The sequence below is a fragment of the Oryctolagus cuniculus genome, chromosome 4 (genome assembly GCF_964237555.1).
Source record: "Oryctolagus cuniculus chromosome 4, mOryCun1.1, whole genome shotgun sequence".
Lineage (NCBI taxonomy): Eukaryota > Metazoa > Chordata > Mammalia > Lagomorpha > Leporidae > Oryctolagus > Oryctolagus cuniculus.
In genome coordinates this window covers 82,712,668-82,728,829 of record NC_091435.1, presented here as the reverse complement: position 1 = coordinate 82,728,829, position 16,162 = coordinate 82,712,668, and the positions used below count along the sequence as shown (strand labels likewise).

The 16,162-nt window shown below is 56.1% G+C and overlaps 1 long non-coding RNA gene across 2 annotated transcripts; it reads right to left on the bottom strand.

Moving 5' to 3' along the window:
• Positions 1 to 6,465: 6,465 nt before the first annotated feature.
• Positions 6,466 to 9,368, bottom strand: LOC127482934 (uncharacterized). 2 transcript variants are annotated; one of them, XR_011387977.1, is made up of 3 exons: positions 7,983 to 9,368; positions 7,418 to 7,551; positions 6,466 to 6,696 (listed from the first exon to the last, which is right to left on the bottom strand). It is a non-coding gene; the product is annotated as an uncharacterized lncRNA (long non-coding RNA). The 2 variants fall into 2 exon arrangements; XR_011387978.1 differs by lacking the exon at positions 6,466 to 6,696 and having other exon boundaries at positions 7,308 to 7,551.
• Positions 9,369 to 16,162: the final 6,794 nt, after the last annotated feature.

Genomic DNA, 16,162 nt, shown 5'->3' with positions numbered 1-16,162 from the left:
GCTGCTGGGCCTGGGCTGCCCCCTAGCAGCAGGGGGTCAGGGGGTCATGAGGCCCAGTGAGGGTTCCGCCCCTTGGCACTGTGGGCTGTGCCACATCTGCCCTCCAGCCGCTGGCGCCAGGGGAGACCCGCCCTCCTGCCTGTCCTTTCCCTTCCAGGGCGGAGTCCAGCTGCAGAGTGGGAGTGGCGTCCTCTCCCTCACCTGCAAAAGCCAAGCCCCCCAGGCCCGGTCTCCCTCCCCGTGCTCTGGAGGGCTGCTCAGGTACGTCCTGGGGGATGCTGCTTTCAAGGGTCCAGGGGCAGGAGGGCCGGCTGGGGCTGGGGGCCTGGCAGAAGACACTCCTTTTCTCTTTTGACTCCATTTCCTGACCCTTTGGCAGGCCCAGGGATTTAGAGCCTCTGGAAAGGCCAGGGCTGAGAACGGGTGCCACGTCTTAAATTCCAACCTCAGGTCGCTCTTCCCCGACCCCTCCTTCGTAAGTTAGCTACTCCTAGGGGCAGATCAGGCTGAAATGGAATTTGGGGCAGGGATAGGGCCCCTTCTGTTCCCAGCTGGCAACACAGTCTGCAGCCCTTCCTCAAGAGTGCCCTGAGTGGCACTGGCGCTGTGGCGTAGCGGGTAAAGCCGCTGCCTGCAGTGTTGGCATCCCATATGGGCACTGGTTCTAGTCCCTGCTGCTCCATTTCTGACCCAGCTCTCTGCTATGGCCTGGGAAAGCAGTAGAAGATGGCCCCAGTCCTTGGGCCCCCATACCCGCTTGGGAGACCTGGAAGAAGCTCCTGACTCCTGGCTTTGGATTGGCACAGCTCCGGTTGTTATGGCCAATTGAGGAGTGAACCAGTGGATGGAAGACCTCTTTCTCTCTCTCTCTTCCCCTCTTCTCTTTGTGTAACTCTGACTTTCAAATAAATAAATCTTTAAAAGAGAGAGAGAGTAAAGAGAGTGCCTGGGTGGGTTGGGGGAGGGGGTTGTGACACACTGGGTTAAGCCACCGCCTGCAGTGCTGATGTTCCACGTGGGTCCCGGTTCAAGTCCTGGCTGCTCCACTTCCCATCCAGCTTCCTGCTAATGTGCCTGGGAGAGCAGTGGAGGAGGGCCCAAGTTCCTGGGCCCCTGCACTCACATAGGAGACTCAGAAGAATCTCCTGGCTGCTGGCTTCAACCTGGCCCAGTTCACACTTTGGGGAGTGAACCAGCAGAGGGAAGATTGCTCCCTCTCCTTCTGTAACTCTGACTTTCAAATATATAAGAAGGAAAAAAAAAAGGACCCTGGGGTAGAGGAAACCTCTGGAAGGCTTCAGGGTCCGGCTGTGTCTGCCTCACTCCAAATCCGCAGTGGAGGCTTGGGCTGCAGGCCCAGCCTGGCCAGGGGGCTCCAGCTGCCTTGGGCACCATCCAGCCCGGAGGGCAGAGGAGGCCTGTTCCTGACGCCCAGGCCAGAAGGAGGTGCACAGAGGACGCTCTGCTTTGGAGCTGCAGCCTTGAAAGAGTTGTTTTCTTTGAATATCCTGCTGCAGGAAAGAGAAGCACACATCCAACATTCCTGGACATGGGCTCCAGGTGGCTTTAAAGGAGCCATTTGTTTGGTTTCTGTCCCACCCTGTTTCTGCTCAGGGCGCTCGTCCCTGGGGTCCGGTGGGAAGCCCACACCCTTCCCGGCTCGCCCATGCAGCCTCACACTCTCGGAGCCTCAGCGCCTTTCCAGCCCGAGCCCTGAGCTTGCTCCGGGGTGGGGGTGCATGCCTCCCCCTCAAGGAGTGGAGCTCACGTGTCCTCAGCCCCCAGCTTCCTGGGCACTGCTGACCACACCCTCCTTTTTTTAAAATTTATTTATTAGAATGGCAGAGTTATATAGTGAGAGATCTTCCAGCCACTGCTTCACTCTCCAAATGGCCGCAGCAACCTTCCAGGACTCCCACGTGTGTGCAGGGGCCCAAGCACTTGGGCCATCTTCTACTGCTTTCCCTGCCGTACGCAGAGAGCTGGATAGGAAGTGGAGCAGGCAGGACCTGAACCGGCCCCTGTATGGGATGCTGGCACTGAAGGCAGCGGCTTTACCTGCTACGCTACAGCAACGACCCCCACACCCTCCTTCTTGAAAACCCTGTCCCTGCCCTTGACCTCAGGGATCAGACACACTGATTCGCGTGTGCTCTGAGACTCTTGCTCTCAGCCCTACTACTAAATCTTCTGGGGCATCCCGGGCACATCCTTGCTTATGGAGACCTCGCTCCCTCCCAGGCCGGGCAGTGCTGGGCTCTGCAGAGCCTCCAGCCTGGTGCCTTCATTTCCGGAGGGCCAGCTGTGCCTTGGGAGGGTCCCGCAGATGCCTGAGGTCTTCCCCATCCCAGCACTCGGGAGAGACAGGGCAAAGGCACGGCAGCCGCTGAGGAAAAGGAGCGCTTGTGAGCAGAGGAGAGGCTGAGTGGGGCGGGAGGGTGTCTGGGTGTCTCGGGGGGAAATGTCCCAAAGCTTGGGGCTGGCTTGGAAAAATCCAGAAGGTGTCCCCAAACTAGCCAGGTGAGATCAATAAGCCCAGGCCAGGAGATCAGGAAGTCGAGGAAGCCTCCAGCACTCTTGTTTGCCTTCCTGCCTCCTGGGCCCCTGTGCTGTGACCAGGTCGGGTAGGGGAGGGGGACTCTTGGGGGAGGGACATCGAGGGGCAGGGAAAAAGCACCAGAGAGCTTACTGCTGTCCAGGGATGAGCTGACAGAAGCCTGCGGCCCGAAGTGGTGGTAGGGACAGGCATTCATTCATTCAACAAACACCAAGCAACCACCATGTGCTCAGGAGGCAGTGAAATTAATTCCCAAAAAGAACATGTCCTATACCATGTAACGAAGTATTAATTAAAATGTATGCACACGGATTTTTAAAAGCCTGGTGGGGGTGAAGGCCCCATGTGCCCATGGTGACCCAGCAAGGGCTTCCTGGTAGGGGATTCCAGCTGCTGCTGTGGGTGTAGGGGTGCCCACCTGCCTTCCAGGCCTAGCTGCTCCCCTGTGCCCAGCCCCCTCACCCCCCGGTGCCTGCTTCCTGTCTGTGAAGTGGAGCATGGAACCAGGACGTCCATGATTCTTTGCAGTTCGCATGTTCCATGAGAACTCTCAGGATTGGGGGTTTAGGAGCAGTGTCATGGGCTCGGTCAGGGCTGCCCCTGCTGCTGTGGGCCTTGCCACCCCAACCCTTCATACAAGGCCCGCCCCTCCCTGCCAGCTCCTCGGCGGGAGGAAGCCGCTGCCCGCAGCTCACCAGCTGTCCAGCTCTGATCATAAATTAGAATCCCGCCTCCTAACCTCTGCACCATTTTGGATCATGAAAACGGCCTCCACCCTTCAGCTGCAGCTGTGTGACCTGGAGCCCAGGGTGCTCTGGGCAGGGTCTAAGCTGCTGGGCGGGCAGATGCCAGGCACTGTGCCCGTGAGTTGTTCTGTGTCCCTGGGCAGGGGAGGGGTAGTGACTGTCAGCTCTGTTGTGAGGAGCAGCAGCTGCAGGAGGGGACCGGGCCCCAGGAGCCAGGGAGACATCCATCTGAGGTCACAGCCACATCGGGGCCAGGCCCCTCCTGCCCCCACTCCCTGAATGCTGTGTGCACTGGCAGGGGTTCTGACCCATTTCTCTTCCTGGGCAACGTCCTTGGCAGAATCGCACTTCCGGCCTCGTGCCCAGGCCTCAGAAGTCCCCCTCAGGAGTCCCCAGAAGCTGGAACGCCTTCCTGCCTCAGGGCACCTGAGATTCCCTGGGTTCCTGCACCCGGAGCTGGCTCCTGGGGGCTCCCCCGCTCGCTCGGCTGCTCCCCACTGCACGCTACCCTCTCTAATTAAAAAAAAATAATGGGCCGGCACCGCGGCTCACTAGGCTAATCCTCCACCTTGCGGCGCCGGCACACCGGGTTCTAGTCCCGGTTGGGGCGCTGGATTCTGTCCCGGTTGCCCCTCTTCCAGGCCAGCTCTCTGCTGTGGCCAGGGAGTGCAGTGGAGGATGGCCCAAGTGCTTGGGCCCTGCACCCCATGGGAGACCAGGAGAAGCACCTGGCTCCTGCCTTTGGATCAGCACGGTGCAAAGGAAGACCTTTCTCTCTGTCTCTCTCTCTCACTGTCCACTCTGCCTGTCTAAATAAATAGATAGATAATTTTTTCCTCTAAATTTTCAAACAGGAGGGCAGGGGAGATTGTGTCCATTCTTCCATCCGGGTTCAGCTTTTCAGGCAGGTGTTCAAGACCAAGACAAAAGTCACTTTTGATCTGATGCGGTTGCTCTCCACTACCAGCTGTACTAAACTTCTGGAATGTTCATTGCAGGTTCTGAGGGGTGTGGGCTGCACCCCTGCCTCAGTGCCGTGACTGCACGGCTGCAGTGGTAACGGTGTTCCCACCACGGCTGGAATTGGAGGGCTGCCTTCCATCTTAACCCAATCAAGTCAGCTTAGCCTTGCTTCCTTGGCCAGCAGCCCCCTCCTGGGCATGTGCCAGGGCCCCAGGAGACAGCCCCACGCCTCCCCCAGCCCCAGTCCAGTCTTCGTCGTGCCTGGAGTTGGTATGCTGGCCTCTCCCAATCTTGGTCTCCTTCTCTGTGAACTTGGGGACCGGCCTGGGGCTGCCAGCCCACTCCTGGGGCAGGGGGCGTGGCCCCGAGCCAGCATCGCGTAAAATAAAGGGGCCGTGACCCGCAGGCCTGGGGTACCCCGCACTCAACTCAGTGTGTGTTCGGAGAGAAAAAGTCCCAGTCCCCAGATGGGTCCCCACGCGCACCTGCTCCCCCCAGTCGCAGCTCTCAGTGCCTGGCGCCGCTCGCGTGAATCCACTGTGCGTGCTCGGGGCGCTTCCGCAAAGTAATGTTGCAGACGATTTCTGGCTCATTTACTGATGACCACCGCGCAAACAACAGCGCCGGTGCTGCGCAGCTACCGCAAGAATTGTGCGGGGTGGGGGGTGGGCTGACTGGAGCCTGGGAAGCGCTGTTTCCCTCTCAGAGCAGAGAGGAGAGACTGGCAGGGGTTCTGGTGAGCGGCCAGGCAGGGGGACCCCAGAACCACCAGCGAGGCCCCTGACTGCTCAGCCCTCTTCCCTGTGAGCTTCCGCAGGCAGGGTCTGGTCCTGGGCCACAAACAGCCCCGTGCCCGGCTGACCTCATGTGGGCCGCAGGGCAGCTGTGGGGGCCTGGAGCCCTGGCAGGAGGGGACGACGAGAAACAGATCCAGTTGGAGACAGAAGCCAGGCTGTGGCCCCTCAGGCCCCTAGGATGTGCAGGAGGACCGAAGTCCACACCACAGGTTACTCCTATCCAGCTGGCCGCCCATGCCCCGGGTGCAGATGGTTAGACCGCGTGGGGGCTGAGGTAGCTGGGGACTCTGAAACGGCACCACAGTGGCCAGACGTGGCCCGTGCCCTGGCCCGGCTCCCCACAAGGAGCAGAGCCGGCCCCGGCTTCTGTCCCCAGGGTGGAGGCGTGTTTTCCACCTTTGCACTGATCTGTCTCTGCAGTGCTGCGGCCCATAAAGTTTAATAGGTGTGTTTCATGGCTGTGGCTGCGAGCCATCGCCGGGGTCACACAGAGCTCACAGTAACAGGTGACTTTGGTCTGCAAGAACCTGGAGCCCCTTGAGGGGAAGTGGGTGGAGTTTGCTTTTCAGCAGTCTTGGGGCCACCGGGAACTGCATGCCCGGCCCAGAAGCTGGACCTCCCTCGGGGGTCAGGGTTGGTTCCCCCCCCCGGGGGGGGGGGCTGCAGTGACAGTAGTGTGTCCCTGTGGTGTGCCCCTGGGGTGTGAGGCTTGCTGTCACAAAGCACATTCCCATTGGTGCTCAGATTGCCCCCCTCCCCCACAGCCCCGTCAGGCAGCGGGGCAGGGGTGCTCCATCCCCGAAGGGCAGAAGAGGAGACTGAGTCTCAGGAAAGAGACCAAGACCTCGCGTGGACCCCGGGGGAGGGGCCGAGCTAATGACTCCATGGCAGGACGGGTGGAGCAGGGCAGGGGGCTTCCTCCTGGGGTCTGCGGAAAAGGAAGAAGGCCGGGTTTCTGCCACAGAAAAGCAGCTTCGTGAGCGTGTGGGTGGGAGGAGGCTGGGGCGATGGGGGAGCGGCGTCTGCAGCTGGCTCAGAGCAGCCTCAAAACCCTTCGCTCGCAGGCACGGGCGGCCGCGTCCACGTCCGGGATCAGCCAGTCGCCTCTCTGAAGTTTGAAACAAAACAAAACTGCTTTTCTTATGCCAGTCCACTTTCTAATACCTCAACGCTCAGCCGGCAGGGGCAGCAGTGGCGATGGTTGGCTCCCTGGGTGCGTGGGCTATGGGAAGGCTGCTGCTAAGCGCTCCAGGCACTGGCTCGCCAAACCCCTCAGCCCCCTGTAAAGGCTCCCACCGCGTTTCCATATTATAAGTGGGACTACTGAGGCACCAAGCAGCGAGTCACCGACTGGAGGCCACTCCACCAGCAAGTCACAGGCGAAGCTTGCTATGGGACTGGCTTTTTTTTTTTTTCTTCAAGATTTATTTATTTTGAAAGACAGAAAGGCAAAGTTACAGACAGAGAGGCAGAGATATGGATCCTCCATCCACTGGTTCACTCCCCAAATGGCCACAACAGCCAGTGCTGAGCCAGGATGAAGCCAGGAGCCAGGAGCTTCCCTCCTGTGTGAGTGGCAGGGGTCCAAGGACTTGGGCCATCTTTTGGTGCTTTCCCAGGCCATAGCAGGGAACTGGATGGGAAATGGAGCAGCTGGGACCCTAAGCGGCACCCATACGGGATGCAGGTATCACAAGTGGTGGCTTTACCCACTATCCCACAGTGCCAGCCCCCAGGGCTGGTATTTTAGGGCCAAGGCTGCAGTTTTAGCTCCATCCCACCGTGCACCTGATGGTAAACTGTTGCAGTGTTCAAAGGTAGGCCCCTGCCACTTATGGACTGCTCTTATTTTGAAACAAATGCCTCTTTTCTTGATTACTATTTTGGAATTTTTTTTTTTTTTTGACAGGCAGAGTAGACAGTGAGAGAGAGAGACAGAGGGAAAGGTCTTCCTTTGCCGTTGGTTCACCCTCCAATGGCTGCCGCGGCCAGCACGCTGTGGCCAGCGCACCGCGCCTATCCGAAGGCAGGAGCCAGGTGCTTCTCCTGGTCTCCCAAGGGGTGCAGGGCCCAAGGACTTGGGCCATCCTCCACTGCACTCCCTGGCCACAGCAGAGAGCTGACCTGGAAGAGGGGCAACCGGGACAGAATCTGGCGCCCCGACCGGGACTAGAGACCGGGACTAGAACCCGGTGTGCCGGTGCCGCAAGGCGGAGGATTAGCCTAGTGAGCCGCGGCGCTGGCTTTGGAAATTTTTTAAAAAGATTTATTTATTTATCTGAAAGTCAAAGTTACACAGAGAGAGAAGGAGAGGCAGAGAGAGAGAGAGGTCTTCCATCTGCTGGTTCACTCACCAGTTGACTGCAATGGTTGGAGCTGTGCTGATCCCAAGCCAGGAGCCAGGAGCCTCTTCTGGGTCTCCCACGTGGTTGCAGGGGCCCAAGGACTTGGGCCATCTTCTACTGCTATCCCAGGCCATAGCAGAGAGCTGCATCAGAAGTAGAGCAGCCGAGACTTGAACCGGCGCACAGATGGGATGCCAGCACTGCAGGCAGTGGCTTTAATCGCTAGGCCACACTGCCAGCCCCAGAAAATTTTTGAAGTAGAGGAACACATGGAGGACAATTACTCTTGAGTCCATCTCTCCACCCAGAACAGTGCCCTGTTAGCATCCTTCTTGGGTCACCATGCACGGAGACTGGAAGCTGCCACCATCTTCCATGGCATGTGCACAATGAAAGTGTGCAGTTTGCCAAGTTTCGATGTGTGAGTGCACTTGTGAAACCGACAGGACCACCAAGACCCAGGGCTTATCTGCCACCCTCAGACGGTTCCTTGAGCCCCTCTGGTGTGTCCCTCCCCTCCCCCACTCTCCGTGTTTACACCCTGGAGGTCGGGGCTCTGGCCAGGATCACCCACCTGGGCAGGCAGCACTGGGCTCTGTCTCCAGGCCAGGGCGTGCTTCAAGAAGCACAGACAATGCCACCAGGAGGTGTGGGACTCTCTGTACCTGCTGCTCCACATGGCTGTGAACCTGAAATTGCTCTGGAAAAACAAAGTCTATTCAAAAGGAGAAAAGAAGAAAAGCTTCTGTTTATCTTACGACAGTCTAAATGAAAAGACACAAAATGAGATGAGATTTTTTTTTTTGTAATGTGCATAACCATTGCCAGATAAGAGTCCAGAATATGTAAAGAACTCCTGAAAGTAAATAAGGAAAATAAATAAATAAATAAAGGGCAAGGAAAACACATCCAGGTGTTTCGCAACAGAGGAAACGTACTTTGTCAACGAACATTTATGAAAGATGCTTAACTTCATTAGGAATCAGGAGAATGCAAACTAAATCACCCAGCCTATTGGCACACACACACACACACACACAGGCGATCTGTTGACAAGAACACGGGGGGGGGGGGGGGGGGGGGTGCTGACGGAACTCCCTTGCCTGCTGGTGAAGGATCGAGTTCCTGGTGAAGGATCGAGTTCCACCCCTGGGGCGGGCAGGCAGGGTTGTCCGGTTCTGGGGATTCTTGCTCCACTACCCAGTTCGCCACTCCCAGCCTCCAGCTGTGGGACATTACATCTCTGTGGTTGTCGGGTGCTTCTTTACCGCATCTCCAGGAAGTGAATTTCCCCTTTCAACACTCCGTTCTGGAAATCTGTTGTTGATGAGCAAAGCTCAGCTTGATTCATTCTCTCTGTCGCGTTCCGTTATTTATACACTACCAGGTCCTCACTTGAAATGCTGTGTGGTTTGCTTGTTTGGTTTCTGACATTGCAGACAGAGCTGCCCCAGTGGACGTCACAGGAGAGAAAGCGTGGGGCTTCCTGAACACCAGGGGTGCCAGCCGGAGCTCCCGGAAGGCAGGGTCTGTCCCCGGCCTCTCCCAGGCTTCATTTCTTTCCCAGGGCAATGCTGGGTCTCCTGGACCTCTGTCAGGCCAAGTGCAGACCACTCACCTGAACATCTGCCCATCTAAGACCCGATTTTCTGGGTTTGCTGCTGGAGAGGAGTCTGAGCCGCCGGGCCGGAGAGAACTTGCCGGCTCGTCCTGAGTGCCAGGAGCGGGCACAAGTGGTTGTCTCTAAGGCTGAGGCCCAAGATGGCCCCAGCTGACCCCACAGCTGTCTTGCAACCTGGCTCTTGGTCTAATGAGTCAGAGAATTTGCCGTTGGCCGTGACCACAGCCATCCCAAGCTCAGTGCCAGCTCGGTCTGTCGGTCAAGGAAAGAGAACTTCACAGCATTTCTTCGTCCTTGTCCCTCATGCTTCTGCTCTGTGACGTGAAAGCACTGGCTGAGGCAATGTCTACCCTCCTCCCGGCGGCAGCGCGTCCGGCTTTTTGCTGGGATTTCAGCTGGCCCGGCGCCAGCAGAGCTAGCCTGTCCAGACGCGGGGCCGCGTTGCACTTTGCTTACTTTGAGTTTTTGGTTCATGATCGCCTGCAGGAGTGAAGTGTCCAGGGCCTTGGAATGCTGGAGGGAAAGGACAAGGAGCCCCGGGTGAGACGCGGCCCTGAGATCGAATCCGGACGGCAAAGGAGGGCCCAGCAGCCGCGCACCGGCCAGCGGCCGGCCTTTGGCTCTGCGACTTTGCTGCTGGGCAGTCGTGCTAAGGCCGTGGTTGGGAACACAGCTAACAGTACACGCATCAGGGCCTGCATCACAGCGTTGGGCGAGATACTGAAAACCCAACAACCCGAACGCCCGGGACTAGCAGATCAGTTGAATTAGGGCCACATGATCAAGTACAACAAAGCCTTTACAAGTCATAGATTTCATAAACACTTGCAGTAAGTGAACAAGTGGTACACATAATTGTATCTATAGAACTGAAAGAAATAATAGAAGGACCGACAGATGCGCACGCAGGAGGAAATGCGTTCAGTGCTTTCAGCTCTCTCTGGGTACTGGGGCTATGGGTAGTTTCAGTTTCTTTCTTTTTTTTTTTTTTTTAAGGTTTATTTATTTATTTAAAGGTAGAGTTACAAAGAGGCAGGGGCAAAGAGAGAGGGACAGAGAGAGAGAGAGAGAGAGAGAGTTCTTCCATTTACTGGTTCACTCCCCAGATGGCTGCAATGGCTGGAGCTGTGCCTATCTGAAGCCAGGAGCCAGGAGCTTCTTCCTGATCTCCCATGCAGGTGCAGGGGTCCAAGCACTTGGGCCATCTTCTACTGCTTTCCCTGGCTGTAACAGAGAGCTGGATGGGAAGTGGAGCAGCCGGGACTGGAACCTGCACCCATATGGGATGCCAGCACTACAGGCCAGGGCTTTACCCACTACGCCACAGTGCTGGCCCTGTCCCTTCCTTTCTAAGGCAGAATAATATTCCAGTAGGTGTGTAGACACTCAACCATGTGCTTGGGTTATTCCACCTTGCAGCTGTTGTGACCAAGGTTCCGTGAGCATGGGTGTACAGATGCCTCTTTGAGACCCTGCTTCAGTTCTTTGGGGTATCTGCCCAGAGATGGCTGCAGGGTCCAGTCCTCCCACGTTTCATTTTTTGAGGAAGACCACAGTCTTCCCAAAGGCTGCATTTCACATTCCCACCAATAGTGCTCAAGGGCTCCAACCTCTCAGCTTTTTATTTTTATTTTTTTGAAGCAACTAAAACATGTCATTTTTAAAGGTGGGCAATCCAGTTTAACATTTTGTCTATGCCTCTGTGTTCCACATGCAGGTTCTTGGGCTTAGGGCACAGGTGGAGAGGAAGTTAGGCCGTGAGCAGAGACCCCTGAGGAGGGCAGATGTCCTCATCTTGTTACGGTGACCCTTGTTCCAGTTCTCCATGGGTGTTGGCATGTCTGGGCGGCCATCCAAATCTCTGTTCCCCATAGGTGTTGGCATGTCTGGGGAGGTGTCTTAATCTTGGTTTTCTGCCACCGCCACCCCACCCAAGTTCCCCATAAGCATGGTCTCAAGTTCCTCAAGGGTGGTCCTAAGTCCTGCAGGCTGCAACCAAGCCCACCAGGTGCTGCAGCTGTTAATGCATGATGCTGGCCAACCTATAAATATTGTAAGAAACCTGGATCGGAGGCCCAGTCTCGGGCAGTGATTCCACTGGGCCCATCGATGTTAATAAACTGCTTTTGCTGATCCTCCACCCGGCCTCTGGTGCCTGCTTGAACTAAGGGAATTTCTGTAACACAGGAGCTCATCACAGAGTCCCAGAGGCTCTGAGTGCGGCCCAGTGCTCAAGGCCCCTGTGCAGGGATGTGGCCCCGGGCCCTCACTCCTGTCACACAGGGTCGTTGAGGCAGGCCCCACCCGGGAGCTAGAGCTGGAGCTGGAGCTGCAGAGCAGGGGCTGTCACCCGCCCTGTCACCACAGGGCTGCACAGAGGCGCGTTCAGGCAAGCCCGGTGAGCACAGTGGCGTTCTCCACGGCTCACCGAGGCGCCTCTGCTTCTGGTCTGGACTCTGGGGCTGAAGCAGGAGGCGTGGGCCTGGATTGTTTGCAGTCAAAGCTGCTCCAAAGGCAGTGCCCACAAACAGGAGTCCCCAGCAACACGGGCGCAGTGGTGGGGTTAGTTTTGGGGATCTAAGGAGGATAAGAGTAAGAGGTGAGTGGACAGCACAGCCGTAGGTGGGAAGCGGTCATTTCAGCTGGGTGCGTCTCCAGGTTGTGGGCGCCCAGTGCTTGCCACATCGTAGAACATCCTGCAGTGGCCTTGAAATTGCTGGAGGCTGGGGGCCGGTGCTGTGCTGGAGCAGGTAGACCCCCTGTCCGCAACACTGGCATCCCATGTGGGTGCAGGGTTGAGTCCCAGTTGCTCCGCTTCCAATCCAGCTCCCTGCTAATGCTCCTAGAAAAGCAGCAGAAGGTGGCTCAAGTGTTTTGGCCCCTGCCATCCACCTGTGAGACCCAAGTGAAGCTTCTGGTTCCTGGCTTCGGTGTGGCCCAGCCCTGGCCATTGCAGTCTTTTGGGGAGTGAACCAGAGAATAGAATATTCTCTCTCTCTCTGTCTCTCCCTCCCTCTCTCTCTGTAACTGTGCCTTTCAAAGAAATAAAAAAATCTTAAATAAAAAAAGAAAAAAGAAAAGAAATTCCTGGGGCCCTGCTCTGGTGTAGCAGGTAAAACCGCCGCCTGCAGTGCCGGCATCCCATATGGGCACCGGTTTGAGTACCAGCTGCTCCACTTCTGATACAGCTCCCTGCTGTAGCCTGGGAAAGCAGTAGAAGATGGCCCCTGCACCCATGTGGGGAACCAGAAGAAGCTCCTGGCTCCTGGCTTTGGTCTGGCCTAGCTTCAGCCATTTGGGGAGTGAATCAGTGGCTGGAAGACCTTTTTCTGTCTCTCCCTCTCGTATCTGTATCTATGGCTTTCAAATAAATAAATAAATCTTAGGAAGGAAGGAAGGAAGGAAGGAAGGAAGGAAGGAAGGAAGGAAGGAAGGAAGGAAGGAAGGAAATCACTGGAGGCAGAGAAGGGCGCAGCCAGCCCACCGAGCCCCTCGGAAGTCTTACTTTGATTTCATGCCCATCTCAAATACGTGCACAATGCAATTTGTTCTTGTTATTTCATTTCAGTTCCTGTCTTGAGCAGCTGTCTCTGACACCCAGGGGTCCCTGCGGCCGCTCTTACTGGGATCGTTACCAAGCAGTGGCTCCCCGCGCCCCCCTGAGCTGGAACCTTCTGCAGGACCTAGTGGTGAGGGACAGGCTGTTGTCGGTGGCCCTGGGTGCATCTTTCTCACGCTGGGGAAACCCCTGTCCCTCTCAGCTTGTGGAAATGCACAGTCACCCTCCTGTGACTCTCGCCAGACAGGAATGAGGCTCCTCAGGCCCAGGCGGGCAGTCCTGACGCACGGTCAGTAGCCTGTAGGAGGCCTGCTGGCTCAGCTCCCACGGGCTCTGTCCCAACCCGCATGTCCCAGAGAGCAACACCCATGCTCTCCGCAGGAACTGGAGGGCCAGCGAGAGGTCACGGGATGACAGTGCCCAGGGCCAGCTTCCACGGGCGGGTGACCTGGGCCGTTGTATAGGGCACCAGGCTCAGAAAGCTCCCATGCTTTGTTTAATGCTCTGCCGTCACTGAAATTCTTTTAAAAATATTAATTTAATTATTTATTTGAAAGGCAGAGTTACAGAGGAAAGGAGAGAGAGAAAGAGAGAGAGAGAGAGATCGTCTATCCACTGGTTCACTCCCCAAATGGGCACAACAGCTGGGTCTAGACCAGGCTAAAGCCAGGAGCCAACTCCACCTGGGTCTTCTACATGGGGGGCAGGAGCCCAATTATTTGAGCCAGTTTCCGCAGCTTTACCAGACACATTAGCAGGGAGCTGGATCAGAAGCAGAGCAGCTGGGACTCTAACTGACACCAGCGTCCTAGGCAGCAGCCTAACTCGCTCTGCCACAACACCGCCTCTGAAATTCTTAACAGCTTTCACAAACGGCCCCAGAGCCCTGGAGGGCTGGCTGTACGTGGGAAGGCGCCAGGTTTTGAATGGGCCACATCACTCCCTTGCCTGTGTCAGAGCTCCTGGCCTACATGCACCATTCTGCAGCTCCACTGGACACCCCCAGAGGGCAAGGCCCAGGCCTCCGAACCCCAGGGTGCTTCCACTTAGATGCTTAGTAGCGCTGGTTGATGCAATGCCTGGAGACGCCACACCAAGTCAGGTTTTCAGTGGCAAGGGAAGGCGACTCTCGATTGTAGTGAGCTGGATTTTTATCAGAAAAATGTGTGGGAAATGATGTGAACTTGGTTTATGTGGTTTATGGCTGAATTTCCACACTGCGGTGTCTCTAGGAGGGCACTGACATATATCAAGCACCCACCATCTCTGGGCACAGTGCTGGGTGCTCCAAGCCCCTGTCTCCCATTCAATCCCATGACCTCAGGACAAGTGCCATTCCCCTGTGGGAGGCTCGGGCACCCACGCAGCTTTCCCAAGGCCACACACTGCCCTCTGTGGATTTCAAAGGCCTCCTTGCTAGTGTGGGTGAGTGAAGGAGCCGTGGGACTGCCAGAGGGCGCAGCCACGCCCACACGGCTGAGGAGTTGGGGTTAGAACCCGGATGATAAGGCCAAGTGTAAGGAGGTGGGAAGCAGGGATTCTGTGATGACCACTCCGCCTGTGGGACTCAGCCCAGGTTTCTGACCTTGTCTGAGACTGTCCCTTCCCAACTGTGGTGTGTGGAAAATAACAGCTCCTGCGTCATCATGGAGATGATCAATGGTGGCTGAGTCAGGGGGCCAGGACCCCGACTTTGGGGTCTTGGTTTGCCATTCACAAAGTAGGGTCTCACGATTGTCTGGAAGTGCCTTTAGCTCAATGTGGGAATAATAATTTAAAGTTTACCAAAAATATTTGTCTCCCAAGGTCTCAGTTCTAGGACTTGGTTATCTTCCAATATTATCCATTTCCCCTTCTTCCTTGCTCAAAGAATCTTGATTTTGTTTGGGGCAACAGAATAGTCTGCCAGGCCCCGCTATGAATCATGGAACCCTTGTTTTCTGCTTTCCCAGCATGCCCTGCAGCTAGGGGAGACCACATGACCAGTCCTGGCCAATGAGACCTTCTCTTTCTTCCTACTTTGAAGAGGCTGCTGATATTTCAAACTGCAGCAACCCTATTTCCAGAGGAGGATGTGAAATAACTTCAGGGGTGCCAGCCCTGACATGGCTGAGCCCCACTTCTGAATATTTCATGCTGTGAGATAAAGAAGTTACCTTTTGTTCAAGCGCCTGTAAGTCAGGTTTGTGTTGCTCAGAGCCGTATTTATTCCCGCCTGACAAACCACACTTTCCTGCGTTTACCCCTCGGGGTGCAGGGAGCGCCTGTGGGCTCTGGAGCCTGCGCCAATGCTGCGGTTGTCTTTCCTGTTCTAAGCCAGGTCCCAGGAGGGCATTCGTGCCTTTCTCGGACCACCCAGTTTACCCCACCTTTCAGTTTCCTTGTCCATTCTGACCTCAATTTCTCATTGTTTTTAGTGAATCCCTTTCCTGAAAAATTACCTTCCATGGCTGGCGCCACGGCTCACTAGGCTAATCCTCCGCCTAGCGGCGCCGGCACACCGGGTTCTAGTCCCGGTCGGGGAGCCGGATTCTTTCCCGGTTGCCCCTCTTCCAGGCCAGCTCTCTGCTGTGGCCAGGGAGTGCAGTGGAGGATGGCCCAAGTGCTTGGGCCCTGCACCCCATGGGAGACCAGGAGAAGCACCTGGCTCCTGGCTTCGGTTCAGCGCGGTGCGACAGCCGCAGCGCGCCGGCTGAGGTGGCCATTGGAGGGTGAACCAACGGCAAAGGAAGACCTTTCTCTCTGTCTCTCTCTCTCACTGTCCACTCTGCCTGTCAAAAAAAAGAAAAGAAAAGAAAAGAAAGAAAAATTACCTTCCAGACACACAGAATCCATGTCCATTGCCTGGCCACATCCTACACACACACACACACACACACAAACAATCACATCATACACACACCCACATCACACACACGCACATTACACAATCACATCATGCACAACCATACTCACATCACACATATATCACACACAAATCACACGCAGTCACAATCGCATCACATGTAATCACATCACACATAATCATACACACTCATGTCACATGCACTGCACATATGTCACATATAATCATACACACTCATATCACACACACCACACATACATCACACAATCACATATACATCTCACACGCACGTCACATCTCACACACATACACACACATCCCACACATTGCACACAGTCGTACACACATCTCACACACACATATATACACACTACAAGTCACACCTTTCTTCCTGACCGCTTTCTTTTATTTTTGTTTTCTTTGATGTATGGGGAGTCCTGATTGTGCTTCTGCCTGTTTCCATCTGCTGGGGCCAGATGGAATGTGCTTAATCCACGGGCAATTCTAGAAACAGAAGAGGTTGCCAGGGGGCCCAGACACCCTCTCCAGCCTCCAGGGAGCCTGCCCTCTCCCTGTGCCCAGCCCACCTGCCTGAGGGGGCTTGCCGGGGAGGATGTGACCGCAGAGCCTCTCCGGGGTTCTCTGTCTCAGGGTCTGACCTTGGAGGCCAGGCTGCCCAGCCCCCTGCCCAGGGAGGCCCAGGAGCTGATGCCGAGGGCATCACTGTAA